The sequence below is a fragment of the Pleurodeles waltl genome, chromosome 1_2 (genome assembly GCF_031143425.1).
Source record: "Pleurodeles waltl isolate 20211129_DDA chromosome 1_2, aPleWal1.hap1.20221129, whole genome shotgun sequence".
In the NCBI taxonomy this organism is placed as follows: Eukaryota; Metazoa; Chordata; class Amphibia; order Caudata; family Salamandridae; genus Pleurodeles; species Pleurodeles waltl.
In genome coordinates this window covers 451,315,414-451,332,746 of record NC_090437.1, presented here as the reverse complement: position 1 = coordinate 451,332,746, position 17,333 = coordinate 451,315,414, and the positions used below count along the sequence as shown (strand labels likewise).

The window sequence follows — 17,333 nt, the reverse complement described above, 5'->3', positions numbered from 1 at the left end:
AGAGTAGGGGTCTCTCCAGAGACTCCAGGTGCTGGCAGGAAGAAGTCTTTGCTATCCCTGAGACTTCAATAACAGGAGGCAAGCTCTACATCAAGCCCTTGGAGATTTCTTCTTCAAGATGGAAGGCACACAAAGTCCAGTCTTTGCCCTCTTACTCTGGCAGAAGCAGCACTGCAGGAAAGCTCCACAAAGCACAGTCACAGGCAGGGCAGCACTTGTTCCTCAGCGATCAGCTCTTCTCCAGGCAGAGGTTCCCCTTGATTCCAGAAGTGTTTCTAAAGTTTGTAAGTTTGGGTGCCCTTCTTATACCCATTTTAGTCTTTGAAGTCACCTTTCTTCAAAGGGGACTCACACCTTCTTGTGAAATCCTGCCTTGCCCAGGCAAGGCCTCAGACACACACCAGGGGGCTGGAGACAGCATTGTCAGAGGCAGGCACAGTCCTTTCAGATGAGAGTGACCACTCCACCCCTCCCTCCTAGCAGAGATGGCTAATCAGGAAATGCAGATCACACCCCAGCTCCCTTTGTGTCACTGTCTGGTGTGAGGTGAAAAACAACCCAACTGTCAAACTGACCCAGACAGGGAATCCACAAACAAGGCAGAGTCACAGAATGGTTTAAGCAAGAAAATGCTCACTTTCTAAAAGTGGCATTTTCAAACGCACAATCTCAAAATCAACTTTACTAAAAGATGTATTTTTAAATTGTGAGTTCAGGGATCCCAAACTCCACCTGTCCATCTACTCTCTAGGGGAATCTACACTTTAATCATATTTAAAGGTAGCCCCCATATTATCCTATGAGAGAGAGACAGACCTTGCAACAGTGAAAACGAAATTGGCAGTATTTCACTGTCAGGACATATAAACCACATTACTATATGTCCTACCTTATCCATACACTGCACCCTGCCCTTGGGGCTACCTAGGGCATACCTTAGGGGTGCCTTACATGTAAGGAAAGGGAAGGTTTAGGCCTGGCAAGTGGGTACACTTGGCAAGTCGAATTTACAGTGTAAAATTACACATACAGACACTGCAGTGGCAGGTCTGAGACATGATTACAGAGCTACTTATGTGGGTGGCACAACCAGTGCTGCAGGCCCACTAGTAGCATTTGATTTACAGGCCCTGGCACCTCTAGTGCCCCTTACTAGGGACTTACTAGTAAATCAAATATGCCAATCATGGATAAACCACTTACATACAATTTAAACAGGAGAGCATATGCACTTTAGCACTGGTTAGCAGTGGTAAAGTGCTCAGAGTTGAAAAGCCAACAGCAACATGTCAGAAAAATATAGGAGGCAGGAGGCAAAAAAGACTGGGGATGACCCTGCATAAGCAAAAGTCCAACAGCGCTCCATTGCAGTTGGTCTAAACTTTTCACTTTGTCCCAATCAAGTGCAACCAAATATCCCCGGTTGGCGGTTAACTAATATTTTACAGTCTATTCTTTAAAAATTCATAACTCAAGTTCTACTTATTGGATTTTGGTCTTGGTTATTTAAATTCAGTTATATTTTTCTAACTTGGTGTGGGATCCTTTTTGTGTGATGTTTTCACTGTTTTACTGTGTGAAATGTTGCCCAAATACTTCACACATTGCTTTAAAATTAAGCCTGACTGTTCTGATTGCTCTGTGCCACGTGGTTTTGAGTCATATCAAGTGAATATGGGTGCTGCATTTAAAAAGTCTAAAGTTCCCATTATTAATTGGGAAATAATATCTCTGGAAGATTCTCCCACTTATGAAATTATGTCAAATTGAGGACTTCATGCATGCATGTAGCTAAAAGAACAGAATGAGAGTACAACTGATGACAAAAACATGCAATTACCTTTAGTGGGTACCTTCAGTGTTGGAAAGCTCGAGAATTTGAGGTGTGTGATGCAATCTAGACCTGTACAGTTTGAAGAACTGAATGAGCGGGATCATGCAGCAATTGAGAAGGAATTGAAGAAAATAAGGAGCCAGGTCAGGAATGCTGTTAACCATTGGTTAAATTCAAAATGGGAAATGCAGCGAAGAGTATGGAGAGAGAATCCTATGCTGGGGGTGGGCGTGGTCCCTGCAATGGTCAATGAAACAAATAAAAATAAAATTGATAATGATGAAATGAAAAATGAGAAAGAAATAGGAAAGAGCTGTATGAAGAATTATTCAGATGAGAATAAGGAGGATACATTTTTAGAAGATTTATTAGACTCAGGACCTCTCCAAATAATGATGTTTCACAATTACCCAGACAGTATGCACACACTGGGAGTGTGTAGGAGTCTGGCTCTCTATGTAGTGTGCAAAGCTAGGCACTCTGTGCAGGGAGTCCAGGCAACCACAAGTTGGTTTACAGGGGTAAAAACTAGGCCACCTAATGATCTAATTTTTATGGTAGCTTGGGCGAGAATTAGGCCAATCCAAGGGAAGTGCAAAGCATTTCTTATACTACCAGCATTAATCTAGCAACTCATATGCTGAAAAGGGATAACTCGAAACCAATGTATAAAGATACTCCAGATTTTTAAATACATTTTAAGATTTTTTTCTAGATATGAATTTATGAAATTTAATATAAATAGCCTTTCTGTGCGTAATTTCACACCCTAGGAATCAATGGTAGATAACCTTTAAAAATACATATAAAATCACACAGTGGGTTTACCAAGTTCTTCTTTTGCAGGTTGGTCAGTGGGCACACTGTGCCAGCTGGAGAAGTTTGGGTGGCCCCAGGTTTCGGCAGGAGCAGCAGGAAAAGGCCTTAGAGCTGGTGAAGGGCCACTGTGAGGGATCACTTGCAAAATCACTTCACAGGTAAGTTTAAAGGGGAATCCAAAGGGTCCCCATGGAATGTTGAGGTTCCAAAGGGTGGGGAACCCTTAGAGCACAGTTGGTTCTTTGGTGCAGGGCACAGGGCGGCCAGGTGCAGAGCAAAACGGTGAAGCAGGAGCTGTGTGCACGGATGCCGTCAGAAGGAGGTAGGCTTGTTCAAGGGTCAGTTGCAGGACAACAGGGACACTCTGGTGGGTGGTCCAGGCTGTTTCTGAAGTCCCTCGACTGGGGCTTCCTCCTGGTCCTTTTTCAGCCCCGGTCAGGATGTCCTTCCTGATGTCTGACGCGGGCTGACCAATGCCCTATGTACTGGCACGGTTTGGCTGCTGGAGGTCACAGTGCCACCAAACTTGGCACACTGGCAGGGTTTGACCTTGCAGTCGTTGGGGTGTAGTTTGGTCCACCTGCGGCGTCTGGTTCCGGAGTTAGCGGCTGGTCAGTAAAGTGGTTTGATGGTTTCTAGTGGTTTTAGAGTGGTACCTCCACTCTGGAGGGAGTTATCTAGCTATTTGTGAAGCCTGGAGGTCCTCTGGGGTTTTTGAAGCATTACCCAGTTGTCCAGCAGCTCTTCAGCGGCGACTGTCGGGTCCTGGGTGCAGCAGGCAGGGTTTTAGCACCTTTTCTTTCTTGCAGCAGGTCCACAGTTCTCGTGCTTCGGGTCTTCTTGGTGCTGGTCTTCTTTTGTCAGTCGAATCTGAAATCTTGGCCTAGGGATGCCCACTAAATACTGTATTTAGTGGGCGATTTAGGGGGAACCTAGTAGTGACCAATGGGTAATTTACCTTAGGGTGGCTACACCCATTAAGTGACCTCTTCCGGTGGGCAGAGGTCACGTCCCCACACCTGATTGGCTATTTTCTTTCCATCCAAAATGGAGGAAAATGTAAAGAAGAGTCCACCTTGCGTGCAACACCTTAGGGGTGGTGCATGCTAGGTAGGGCAACTCCTCCTGTTCTAAGTTTGAATTTCCCACGATTGCTCCAGCCAAACGTGGGGTTTTGCAACATGGCAGCTATCTTCTTCTAGCAGCAGGCCTGGGGGTTGAGTTTCAAAGGCAGTAAGCCCTTTGAAACTTGCCGCCAGGGCAGTGCACATTCCTGAGGGAGAGGGTGTTAGCACCTACACCCAGGAAGGGCTTTGTCTTGTATCCCAGGGGGCTGAAGCCATCACCCCAGGGGTGCAGACTTGTGTTTGGAAGTGGCAGGCTGGTTAAGACCAATCAGCAACTATGCCAGGGTAGTTAGCTTTTCGGGGTGGGGGGGCGGAGGCACCTCTATGGTGACACCTGGATACATTTTATAATAAATCCAACACTAGTACCAGTTTGGATTTATCATTCTAGTTGTTTGATGCCAAACAACCCAGGGTTCAGAGTGGCCATCATGTAGCTGTGAAACTTGTATTGACCAGTGCCCAGTACATGTATTAAAATGGCTGCTCTGTTCACTCACTTTATCCCAGGTTTGGCAAGGACACAGTGGAGGCATATTGCTCATGCAGCAAGGCCCTCACATACAGTATGGTGCACCCTGCCTTAGGGCTGAAAGGTCTGCCAGAGGGGTGTCTTACCCTGAATGCATTCGGTGTATTGTGGACAGGGCACACAGGCGGTGTGCCATGTCGAATTTGTGTTTTGGTTTGCACCAGAGGACTCAGCTTACAATGGTATGACTGGGTGCATCTGGATGAATGGCCCTGGAGGGTGGCACAATCAGTGCTGCTGCCCTCAGGGGCCTACCCTTAGTAACTCATACTCTGGGCACCTAGGTACCATTTACTAGTGGCTTATAGTGGCAGCTAAAGGTATTGCCAATTGTGCCAGTGCATCACAACAGTTTAGAGAAAGAGCTCTGGCCCAGGTCATAAATCAGGCTATAAGTGGGGGTTTAACCTTGTCAAAAAGAGGCCTCTCCTCACAGAGTGTAAACTGCACCTGCGAGTGAAGTTGGTACTAGTAGGATTATTACTATGAATACCATTACATCTACTATTGATACAGTTGTTGCTACTGTTACTACAGTACAATCGAGTCAACTGACAATGACGGAAATTAACATTTTCCAGTTGAAATGTGTATTTGCACAATTTGTGAAGGGTATCAATGGGATAGAAAGACTGGCTATATATATATAATCTCAGAAATAGGGAGAATGTTAAAACTCCAGACAGGTATACTGATTCACGTCCCTCACATTCCTTTCAGGACGCACCGGATAGACATAGCAAGAGAGGGGGCGGTCCTGATCCATGTCCTGAATACGTGAAACAAAAGAAAGACTCGCCGCAGTCTACAATTAAAAAAGAAGAAAAGACTCCTCAGCAAAAGCCACAGTTTAAAAAGAAAAAGGTGGCAGCACTGACAGCTAAAAATGCCAGTACACTTGAGAATACTGTTGAGGAACAAGACGTGGGCAGTGACTCTGTTAGACAGCACAGCAGAGGTCACGATATGTCGCCAGAGTCTGAAAGATCATCTGGATGAGACAGCAACTAGCGGTTTTATTGTAGTTGAAACTGCGGACGGCTGCGTTCTCCCACCGACAGGGTTTATGATTTAAAAATTCAGATAGAGGGAGACGTGGAGCGCACCATTGGTGTGATTTTTTGGGATGAGCTTACAAGTGACATTCTATTGGCCGAAAGAGACTGGCCACCTGAACACGTCCATAAGCTCCCGCATGGCGAAGATGTCATTTTGCCTTCTTTCTCTGATCTTGTTCCAGAAGCAGTAAAGGAAGCCTATGCTGCTGAATGGGCTTTAGCACAGGCACCTGCGTTATATTGCAATCATGTAGGTTGGGACAAGAAGTCTCCTTGTCATGTTATTCCCGTTAGTTCTACAACCTAACCGCAGCCACAATATCCTGTTAAACATGAAGCAAAAGCTCTGGTGAGGGAGATCCTCACCCAGCTCGAGTACCAGGGAGTAATTGAGCCCTGTACATCTGCAGTGAATAACCCGTTATACCCCGTTGGAAAGCCAGACCATTCCTACAGAATAGTCATTGATTATAGACATTTAAATAGTCATACACACACATATGCTATACAAAACTCACATAGCACGGCACTAATAAACAATATAGTGCGTTTAAAATATAAAACAACATTAGACATATCTAATGGCTTTTTCTGCCAGAACTTAGCACATGAAAGTCGGGACCTGAGTGCATTCTCATTTGGCTCTCAGAAACGCTTTTGTCATTTACCCTATGGCTACAAAAACAGCCCAGGGCTATTTTCAGCCCGTGTAACATCAATATTACATGATATTGATTCCGAGGCATTATCCTACGTGGATGACATATCTCACAGACAACAACCTCGACATTCATCTTGTAAGGGTCGATCGGATCATTTTGGGATTTGCAGACCTCGGTTACAAATTCAACTTTAAGAAAAGTAAGATTGCCTTTCTCAGTGTACTGTTCCTGTGATATGAGCTATCAAATGAGGGGAAGAGCCTAGCCCCACACTTTCTAGAGAAATGTGCTCAACTGCACCCTCCTAACTCCCTTAAGAAACTACAGTCACTACTGGGTTTCTTTAATTTTGGCAGAACATACATTCCAGACTATGCACAACGTATCAAGCCACTTTATGACTTGGTTCAGCCCAATTTTTCTAGCAGACACTGGACAGTTGAACGCACACGCATCCTTAGGGAAATGCAAAAGGACATGCTAGAAGCTAAACACTTGCACACATGCAACAATAAAACAAATTTGGTCATCAGAATTATTGCTATTGCCATTGGATTTACTTATGTCACCTTCAATGAAGGTGACACGGTATCCATGCATATAAATCATTTATACTCTAATGCAGAAGATCGTTTTGCACCTACAGAAAAGATTCTGACGGCAGTTCAGATGGCTGTCATAAAAGAGAGGCCACTTGCAAAGGGGAAACGCATTATTGTCGTTACCCCGGTGCCGGCCTTAGAGGCCGTCACCAAAGCAAGCGTTCCTAACGCTAAGGCATTACATCCACGTTGGATACAGTGGGCAACGTCTCTAACCGCCACTGATGTTGATTACATTTTTGACCCAAAACTTCAGACACAAGAGTTTCTCCAGTACGAACAAGAGTACACCGCTCCTCTAAATATCTTGCCATTAGACAGATACCATACTGTCATATACACTGATGGTTCAGCACAACCAGCTGTAGGTACTAAACATCAATACTCAGCCGCTTGCGCAGCCTTGAGCGGAGTGATGGAAGATAGAGTATTCCACCCTCACAATACCTACACGCAGACCCTAGAGGATAGCACAGCTCAGTTGGCTGAACTTAAAGCTCTGATACTAGCGCTAGAACACACAGAGCCAGGAAGCCTGACTTTAATAGTCTGCGACTCATACTATTGCGTCCAGTCATACAATGATTACCTTAATCATTGGAAGCTGAACGGGTTTAGAGATTCAAAAGGGAACACCATTAAACACAAGACATTGTGGGGGAGGGTGGCGGATCTTAAGGATAAGCTACTGTGTGTCCATGTAGTACATACATTGGGCCATCAATGTGTAGGAGTACACGTTACTGGCAACACCTTGGCTGATGAAGAAGCCAAAGCTGAAGTAGCTATGGCTTCTGTGGCTGCAGTGACACGTTCACAAACAAGACTGAATAATGAAATACTGACTGCCGTGAAAGCTTCGGCTGCAGGCAAGCCCTTTCCAAAGGGATACCCTACAAACTATTCTTACCATATCAGTGCACAGAATGTTGCCTACGCAACAATTCCTGGGGTTGGTGATCGAGTGATCCCCAACAAAGGCCAGAGATTAGATCTAGTAAAAGCAGTGCATGAGGGTGTCGCTTCTGCACAAGCTGGTATATCGGCAATAATAACACTTTTACAGAAACGCTTCTGGTGGCCTGGTCTATGCAGATGGACAAAGAAATATGTCCTTTGCTGTGACATTTGCCAGCAGAAAAAGGGTTCTAATATCAAACACCCACTGCAGACATCCCTCTTAGTGTCCAGCAGGCCACTACAGTGTGTGTACCTGGACCATAGCGGTCCACTACAGCCTGATGGTGCATACAAATATATCCTAGTCTCTGTAGATTCTTGTTGTAGATTCCTGTGGGTATGGCCGCAGCGGTCGGCTGACGCTCGAACAGTTATAAAAAAACTTGCTGATCTTTATCAGTACATATGCGGTTGCAGCATTCCATTCGGACCAAGGCCCTGCATTTGCCTCTAAGGCATTCAGGGACACCATGGGGACGATGGGTGTTGAACTCCATTACTCCTCACCATACCGTCCCGAGGGAAATGTGGTTGTGGAGAGGCAGAACCGTGATCTAAAGCAGTCCTTAACGGCTCGGGTATTAGGTTCAGGCCGCAGTTGACTTCATCACCTATGTGGGGTCCAGACAGCAGTGAATAATCTGCCAAGACGGTCCTTGGGGTTCTCTTTGGGATACCTATCTATGTTCCAGATCTTGATGCCTCTGGTATGGTGGCAGCAGAAACACCATTTGACATAAATGAATGTCTCAGTGTCTTACAGGAGCTTCATCAATTGTGTGATGATAAGTCATCTACCAGTGCTGCCACCTTAGGAATAATGGATTTAGCAAAAACTTCGACTGGCTGGATTCCTAAAGTTGGGGATCTGGTTCGGGAGCAGACCACTGTGAAGAAGGAATTCGGTCCATCATACAGAGCACCTGTACTGGTCTTGGGAATTCAAGATACCAGGACTGTCATCTTACCACCACTGTCTGGTTCTCAAACAAACAGATTAATTTCCATTAATGAAATCAAATTACACCATGTGGCCAATCCTTCACAGTAGACCGAGAGGACCCTTGGGTGGTTTCCGATCCCCTCTCACTGCCCAACAGGACATACATCTACATAGTAGGATGAATAACACTACTACGGACTATGCAACAATGTCCAACGCTGTTCCAGACACCTCCTCGACCATGGGGAGGGCAGAAAACGAACTTTTGCTAGTTCCGGTCACCACTTCAATGACAACTCCTGTCCATAATTTGGCTGTTTTTTACATGAACACTTCACAGACTGATGACACTGTCTACTAAGAGCCTCCACGAGAAGTGGACCAAAGAACAAATAATGCACCGGCTCCAGTTTTTGCAGAGACTGCCTCTGGCTATTTCATAGACATTGATGTATTTTCTTCAGACTCATCCACTACTGTGATTGACAATGTTTCAACAAGAAGTAAGCTGTATCAATGGCTTAAAAATAATTATTTAATCTACCCATGGAACTATTTATGGGTCTGTTTGACATTTTCAGCATTATTTTTTGGGTTGGTTTTGTGACTGTTTTCTTTTTGCTCATAAATGGTCACTATATTACTGAACGCTCCTCTGTTAAGCTTGTGGATGAAGCCTCAACTCCATATCATTCCTCCTATAAGGTCCGAAGAGATTTGGCCCTTGTAAATATTTCAGCAATACCGATTTCTGAGGGGATTGTGTGGGACAGTGTTCCCTTTGATATATACGGGCCTACGGAGGTTATTCAAATTCCATACGTGTTCAAAATATCTATGACAGATGTAATTACACCTGATGTATCAGATGATTGGGATGTCCAAACAGTTGATTCCATGCTAACTGAAAGGAAGGACTATTCCGTATTTGAAAGTGATGATTTTATATGAACATACAATAAATTATGGGGAAATGTTCTGTTACAACAATTGGGGACATTACTGCCTACACCGTGCCACTAGACACAGACCAGTATTACAATATACACAGGGGGAACACTGGTCAACACCACCAGTGGGGAGCCCAAAACACTATACAGATAAATTTACGTATTTCTCTGGGCAAGACACAAAACATGCAAAGTCGTATTATTTTAAATTACCTCCAGCACAAATTAGGAACATTTTGCTAACAAACACAAAACTCAGTTGAAGGTTACGAATACTGAAAGAGCACTATTGATTTGAAAAGTGTATGGGGAACACAAGATTGGCAGATACAGGGTAGGGAGGCTTTATTTTGAGCATGCCTGATTCCTGTGCAAATGATTTTCTTAAATGACACTATTCAGCAGACATCCTGTCTGGGGTTAGCAAAAATTAAAGACATGAACACGCCCAGTATCCCCACTCCGGCAAGGTTTAAAGATTGGCAATATTTCCTTAATATCACTGGGGAAAGACTAGATGCAATGGTTAAGGCTTGTACCTATAATTCTTCACTTCACTTTCCAGTCCCGGCGGGCGGTTAATACGGCCAACCAACACTAATGAGTGTCAAGCGTGTTTTTTTAACTCTTCAGGGGGTTTTACAATTAACAGGCCAGACCCTCGCTTTGTATCGGGTCAACATACAGTTGTTGTATAATTACAACATACAGTGTGGGTAAACTGTGCCAACAATGGGTACAGACTAACACGTTAGCCGCAGTTAAGAAACATCTGAACACTCTTTCTGAGGATGTAGACTTGCAGGATTTTCTGCTAGGTCCTAGGAAACAGCACTCGAAAAGGTTCCTATGTACTATGTAAAATGAGGTCTGGAAACTTTCACAGATAGAAGCTGCTGCACCTAGTCACTATCAAATATAGTGTTGTCTGCTATTGATATCACTCAGACAGACTTGTCCCAGTTATATCATGGACAAACACAGCTACGTTCCATCATGCAGCTGGGTTGGACATTACAGACGCTGAAAAATGGCCGCATTCCATGGAAATACATTAACAGGAGGGAATTATTCACTGCTTTTAACCTTTCTGTGGAACAACAGAAAATTGCTAAAAGGGAAGCTAGTTTCACCGTGCTTCATGTAGAGAAGTTAGACAAGCTGCCCTTCACGGTAGCAGAGAGTCCTTCAACTATCTGGCTCTTACATGGCATAATTAATTTACCCATTTCGACCTTTCGTTTCTCAAGCTGCCTGAAACATCTTGCAGTGGGAAGGTACAAGCAACTAGGAGATAGCTACATTAAGGAAGAGTGGGAGTTGCCCTTTGATTATAAATGTCCGAACGGCGAAACAGAGGTCTTTCTTAGCGGAAGCGAATGTGAGTCTACTGTTAGTCATGTAATGATATGTAAGCAGGTGTCCCTTCACGGCCTTTACAATGCGGGGGTCGCGAACTTGGCCTGTTTTCTGAAAGGTACTCCCATCCCTTTAATTCGATCGGTATTTCATGTACTTTCCAATGGAAGTTATGTGGTACTGAACGATGAAAGTTGTTGCGGCATGAGACCAGGAATTGCCTACGCAATCTCTGTCTCAAAGGTCGTTACGTGTTGCGGACATGTTTTATTCCCCCCCACACGAGAGATCAAAGTATTTGACATGTGGCCCTACATAGATACTATTAATAGGAACTATGACAAGCTGAGCAGCCTAAAGGCGCTATTGTTTCAAAAACAGGTCGCCTTGACATCCGCTAGAGAGACGTATGCTCGCCAGATAGCGAGATCATCAGCCGAGATACAATCCTTATTAAATACCAACTTCCCCAAGCACTTTGGAGAACTGGTATCCAGAATATTCAATGCTTCATGCACTACGGGGATTGTCCATTTCTTTAAGGCTGTCGGGCCTGGTTTCGTGTCCCTCTTCCAGACTGTCTTTGGAGTCATCCCATCAGCCATCCATTCCAAGTGTGTTTGGTGGCTTTCCGATCATTTTGGCTTTGATTGGTGGACTTCTTTCTATTTCTTCTGATTCGCAGTGGTTGTTTCTTTCCAGCTACGCAGAGCAATGGAGCCACTCCCGCCAACTCCGCTGTGCTGTGAACGCATGGTTCGGATCTTTTGCTGGTGGAATTGGAGCATGATTGGTTGTTGTCTTTTCGGCCACTTCTCTGGTGCGTACAACCAGTTTTCCGCTGCGTGTGGTGCCTCTTCGAACACCTGCCCATGTTCTGTCTTGCTATTGCACCGACATCTCCTGTGGACCACGAACTGCTGATGTCCCCAATGAGGGTTCATGCACAGTCATGCCCCTTGAGACTAAGGTTGCTCCGCGAGGCCACCTATGAGTCTTCCGTTCTAATGTCTACCATGGACGACGGCACTGCAGTGGATGACGTTACACTAGAGACTACTGCTCACTACTGCTCTGTGGATCCGTTTGTCCGCCCAGCGCTCGATTTAACATCAGATGATGTTGACTCATTTTTTAGGTCCTTGGTTGGTGACTTCGATGACACTCTTTGAGATCATGATTACAGCAAATAATATGATGAACTGGCATGCCATTTCCTGATTAAAATTATGCATTCAAATTGACTTTTCTTTGGCACGCTGTGCTTGTCATGGTTGACATTAACATCTCTGTATGTATTTTAGCTGAACTGTTTTTACTCCCTTTTTATCGCATTTTAAAGAGTTTTTTTTAGCTAGTTGTTATTGCTTATAGCTTTTTAGTTCAGAGCAATTTTAGCGTGTGGGTTCCTGTACAGGTGTACTGTTCAGTCAGAAACTGAATTAGCAATTAAGATGCCTTTAAATCTTTTTCTTGTCACATTTGCTCTGTGTTCGGAGACAGAGGTCAAAAGCCAGTTTATCTTCTTGCAATGCAAATACTTTTCCTTGTGACTGCTGAGTTCCAGGATTTTGTAAGGTGAACTGACTCACCTATGTGAAATAAAAGGCTGTTGGTATCAGGTTTTTCCTAACACTCAACATTAATATAACTAAGTCAACTTTATAAACATTTCAAAATATATTTCAGTAGCTGTGAAAGACCATTTTTGTACTTCTGTGTGATGAAAATAATAGGTTAATAGGATGGAAAAAAAAGTCAGAACACTTTACTTGATGATGTGTAAATTATAAATGTTTACTGAAACCCAATTTTCACAGAATATTGTTAATACACTATATAGTTTTATCAGTAAAGCTGCAAGTTAGTGGGAAGGTTTTTGGACATTTCTTGGAAATTTACTGTCTGTAAATGACAGTGCTCTACCACATCATTCTTTAGTAATATATTTATTAAAAGTAAGTGTTTAAACATAAACTGAAAAACAGTCCTGCCCGGATGGCAAAGCTATTAGTAAACTAAGAGGCAAATCATGCATGGATCATGTGTACCCTACATGTGGGCTAGATTTATTATACATGGAACAAACGTTTAGTGTATTTAATCAAACAAAAGAGGATTTTTTTACAGCAGAAATGCTGAACTCACATATTTGAAGGTGCACTCATGTGAGAATGAAGAAAAGGGTGACTGTGAAATACAATATTTGCCTAGGATCACACTATTTGAGACACATTTTCGGGTCAAGTGCATTACAGTTAGGTCCAGTAGATTATTCAAGCTACTCGACCTGCAGGTCTAGTAACATTTTTATGATTTTTCGAGACCTGCAAATCAATGTGGGTTCTTAATTACATCGTAATGTGTGTTGGGGACCATAGCCTTGGTCTCTTGCTTCCAAAGTCAGCATAAGATGAACTGGGACCAATGTTCCTCTACAGTGTACCTCGCTATAATGTTAACATAACCAGTTCTAAAAACAGCTGTAATGCTAACGTCAACACAGACAGTTCTAAAATGTTTTCGCTTATATTCTTTTTTATAGATCGCGTAGCCACCTTTTGCTTGATGGAATAAAGAACAGATAACAAGGACATTCACTTTAACCCCTACAGTGCGGACGTTGGCCACTGGCTGATGCCCACACTACCTCCCTGGTGCAGGTCACGACCAGTGGCCGACACCAGGGAGGGGGTTAAAAAATCCTCAAGTGCACCCAAGGATTTTTTTTTTTAGGTAAAAATACCCCAGGATACACGGAAGATCTTCCATGACTCCCCCCGCCTATCCTCTTGTGTCGTCAGCAGCCTCTTCCTGCTCCGGTGGGGAAAATAGCCCTAAGCGGCCTTCCCGACGTTCGGGAAGGCATCGTTTGAAAGAGGAGACTCTCCCCTTTCACACGAGACCTTCCCAAACGGGTTTCCTGAGTCTTGATTGCAGCGCAGCTGCTATCTAGGGCCAGGAAACCCCCACTAGACACCAGGGATTTCACTTGGGGGAGTCGGCCCCCTGGGCTAACAGGCCAGCAAAACCCCCTCCTCCCACCGGGGCATATATTTTTTTTAAAGGTAGATTTACCCCTGGGGGTAGTGCGATCGCGCCCGATCATGGCCCCAAGGGGTGTAAAAAATGTTTAAAAACATTGAAAAAAAATAAAATGGACAGGGGGTTGCCCGTGAGCAGGGTGACCCCCTGTTGGGGCAATAATATTTTTTTTAACAGCTGTATGGTTTCCCTGGGTCCACTATGGCCCCCAAGGAGACCATACAGCTGTTATAAAATATAAAGATCTATATATGTCGTATATATATATATATTCGCCACCAGTTCTCTTGCAGTTGCAGCTTGCGTTTTCAAAGCAATGCACATACTTCAACTGACGCATTTCAACTGTAGCTTTTAGGCAGCAAATAAAAAAGTCAAATAATTCTTGTGATTACGTTCCTGCTAGAAAAGGATCTGACTTTTGACTAGTGGCAGTTTTGGTGCCATAAAGCAGCGCAGAAGGTTTATATGCCTATTGAAAGAATCAAAACTGTATTATATATGAATAGCTGAGTGGATTTGTAAAGCCAGCCATTACCTGCGCTACAATACAAATTAAATGTATGTGCGCGGGGGCTATGGAGAGATGAAATGCACTTTTGCTGGGCGGTAGTGAGGGAATCGGAGGAGGTAATGGGAATGGGAGAACCAATAATGATCGTTGGACTGAGCGCTAGAGGCGCTAAAGTATGACTATTGGTATGTGACAAGGTGATGCAATAGTGTGTCTTTTTTGTTTTTTTGAGTGTCTTGAGAGAACATGCTGATTGAGGGAAGAAGTGAAGGTAAGGTGACCCCTACTGTTGCAGGCATCACACACATAACCACCAGCAATTTTGTGACTGTCTACGTAGGCCAGTGTTTTAGAGCGACAGTTTAGCCAGTAGCAGAGATGGCATCTCATTGGATGACTGCTGCTCAAACCCTAACTCGGGTTATAGAGGCCAGCTCTGACGTAGGATCAAAGACTGAGACAGCAGATACTGAGACAGCATCTGAGCTATGGGGCAATAGCGCAGACTCTGGGAGTGTTTTTTCAATCGGAGGAGTCCCATTCGATAACTCCTCTTCCAGTGATTATGAGGGAGGTGATGAGAACAGTCGTGCTGTCCATTCGCAAGCACAGTCTGTGCAGCGGGACAATAGTGGGTTAGCCCAACCCAGAGGGCAGGTGCATGCGGTGGCAAGCACAGAGAGAGTGCTCTCTTGGGAGCACCCCAATTTAGTTCAGACCCAAATTACACCACCAATATCATATTGTGGAGACATCAAAATTACCTATCACAAAACAAACTAGTTTTGTAAGGCAGGCACCTGTGTTTTTGGTCCTGGGCTCGCGGCTGCCATATAGGGAAACATAACAAACCCAGATATTTCTGGAAACAAGACATCTGGGGGAGTCCACGGAGGTGTGACTTGTGTGGATTCCCCAAAGTTTTCTTACCCAGAATACCCTGCAAAGCTAAAATGTTGAATAAAAACTCTATTTTTTCTTGCATTTCTGTCACACAAACTACAGGAATATGCTGGGATCCACAACATTTCTACCACCCAGTGTTTCCCCACCTGTGCTGATAAAAACGCTACCCCACTTGCGCGCCTGTACCCAGTGCCTGCATCAGGAATGGATCACCCCAGGGTCAACAGTTGCCTTAATGTAAGGACCAACATTGACCATTGTGTGATCTATTCCTGTTGCGGGCACTAGGCCTACCCACACAAGTGAGGTACCATTTTTATCGGGAGACTTGGGGGGTGCTGGATGGAAGGAAATTTGTGGCTCCTCTCAGATTCCAGAACTTTCTATCACCGAAATGTGAGGAAAAAGTATTTTTTTGGCAAATATTGAGGTTTGCAAAGGATTCTGGGTAACAGAACCTAGTGAGAGCCCCACAAGTCACCCCATCTTGGATTCCCCTAGGTGTCTAGTTTTAAAAAATGCAGAGGTTTGGTAGGCTTCCTTAGGGGCTGGCTGAGCTACAGGCCAAAATCCACAGCTAGGGCACTTTACAAAAAACATGTCAGTTTTCAATGTAAAAATGTGATGTGTCCATGTTGCGTTTCCTGTCACGGGCTTTAGGCCTACCCACGCGAGTTAGGTACCATTTTTATTGGGAGACTTGGGGGAAATACGGAATCGCTGAACAAGTGTTATTGCCCCTTGTCTTTCTCTACATGTTTTCCTTCCAAATGTAAGACAGTGTGTAAAAAAGACGTCTATTTGAGAAACACCCGCACCCCAGGATTCAGAGATGCGCAAATAACCACTGCTTCTCAACACCTTATCTTGTGCCCATTTTGAAAATACAAAGGTTTTCTTGATACCTATTTTTCACTTTTTACATTTCAGCAAATGAATTGCTGTATACCCGGTACAGAATGAAAACCCATTGCAAGGTGCAGCTCATTTATTGGCTCTGGGTACCTAGGGTTCTTGATGAACCTACAAGCCCTGTATATCCCCGCAACCAGAAGAGTCCAGCAGAGGGAACAGTATATTGTTTTCAAAAATCTGACATCGCAGTAAAATGTTACAGAGTAAAACATGGAGAAAATGGCTGGTTTTTTTCACCTCAATTTCAATATTTTTTTTTTATTTCAGCTGTTATTTTCTGTAGGAAAACCTTGTAGGGTCTACACAAATGACCCCTGGCTAAATTCAGAATTTTGTCTACTTCTCAGAAATGTTTAGCTTTCTGGGGTCCAGCATTGGTTTCTCACCCATTTCTGTCACTAACTTGAAGTAGGCTGTAAGCACAACAAAATAGTAAAAATGGGGTATGTCCCAGTAAAATGTCAAAATTGTGTTGAAAAATTGGGTTTTCTAATTCAAGCCTGCCTGTTCCTGAAAGCTGGGAAGATGGTGATTTTACCACCGCAAACCCTTTGTTGATGCCATTTTCAGGGGAAAAACCACAAGCCTTCTTCTGCAGCCCTTTTGTCCCATTTTTTTCAAAAAATGAAATTTTGGCTGTATTTTGGCAAATTTCTTGGTCTCCTTCAGGGGAACCCACAAAGTCTGGGTACTTCTAGAATCCCTAGGATGTTGGGAAAAAAAGGACGCAAATTTGGCATGGGTAGCTTATGTGGGAAAAAACGTTATGAGGCCTAAGCGCGAACTGCCACAAACAGCCAAAAAAAAAAGGCTGTGCACAGGAGGGGAAAGGCCTGGCAGCGAAGGGGTTAAGGCAAAGAAACGATTCAGAACGGTGGTATAAGAAGGCCAGAGTCATGGTGATTAGAACCGATATAGTGACGTCATTGCAGGAATGATGGGAAATATAGTTTATGCTAAAGTTTCATTTTGACGGTCTGCTGTACCAAATGCAATAATAAACAGCGAAGAAAGAGAAGCATAATCCTCACATCAGAGTTCGTAATAGAACTGAAAATCCTAGACGATTTACCTAGAAAGCATTTTGGTGCAATGAAGCTACCTGAA

The 17,333-nt window shown here is 44.0% G+C and overlaps 1 protein-coding gene across 3 annotated transcripts in view; it reads right to left on the bottom strand.

Moving 5' to 3' along the window:
* CAAP1 (caspase activity and apoptosis inhibitor 1) overlaps positions 1–17,333 on the bottom strand; it is a 298,509-nt gene that overhangs the window by 279,968 nt on the left and 1,208 nt on the right. The gene's annotated exons all lie outside the window — the stretch shown is intronic.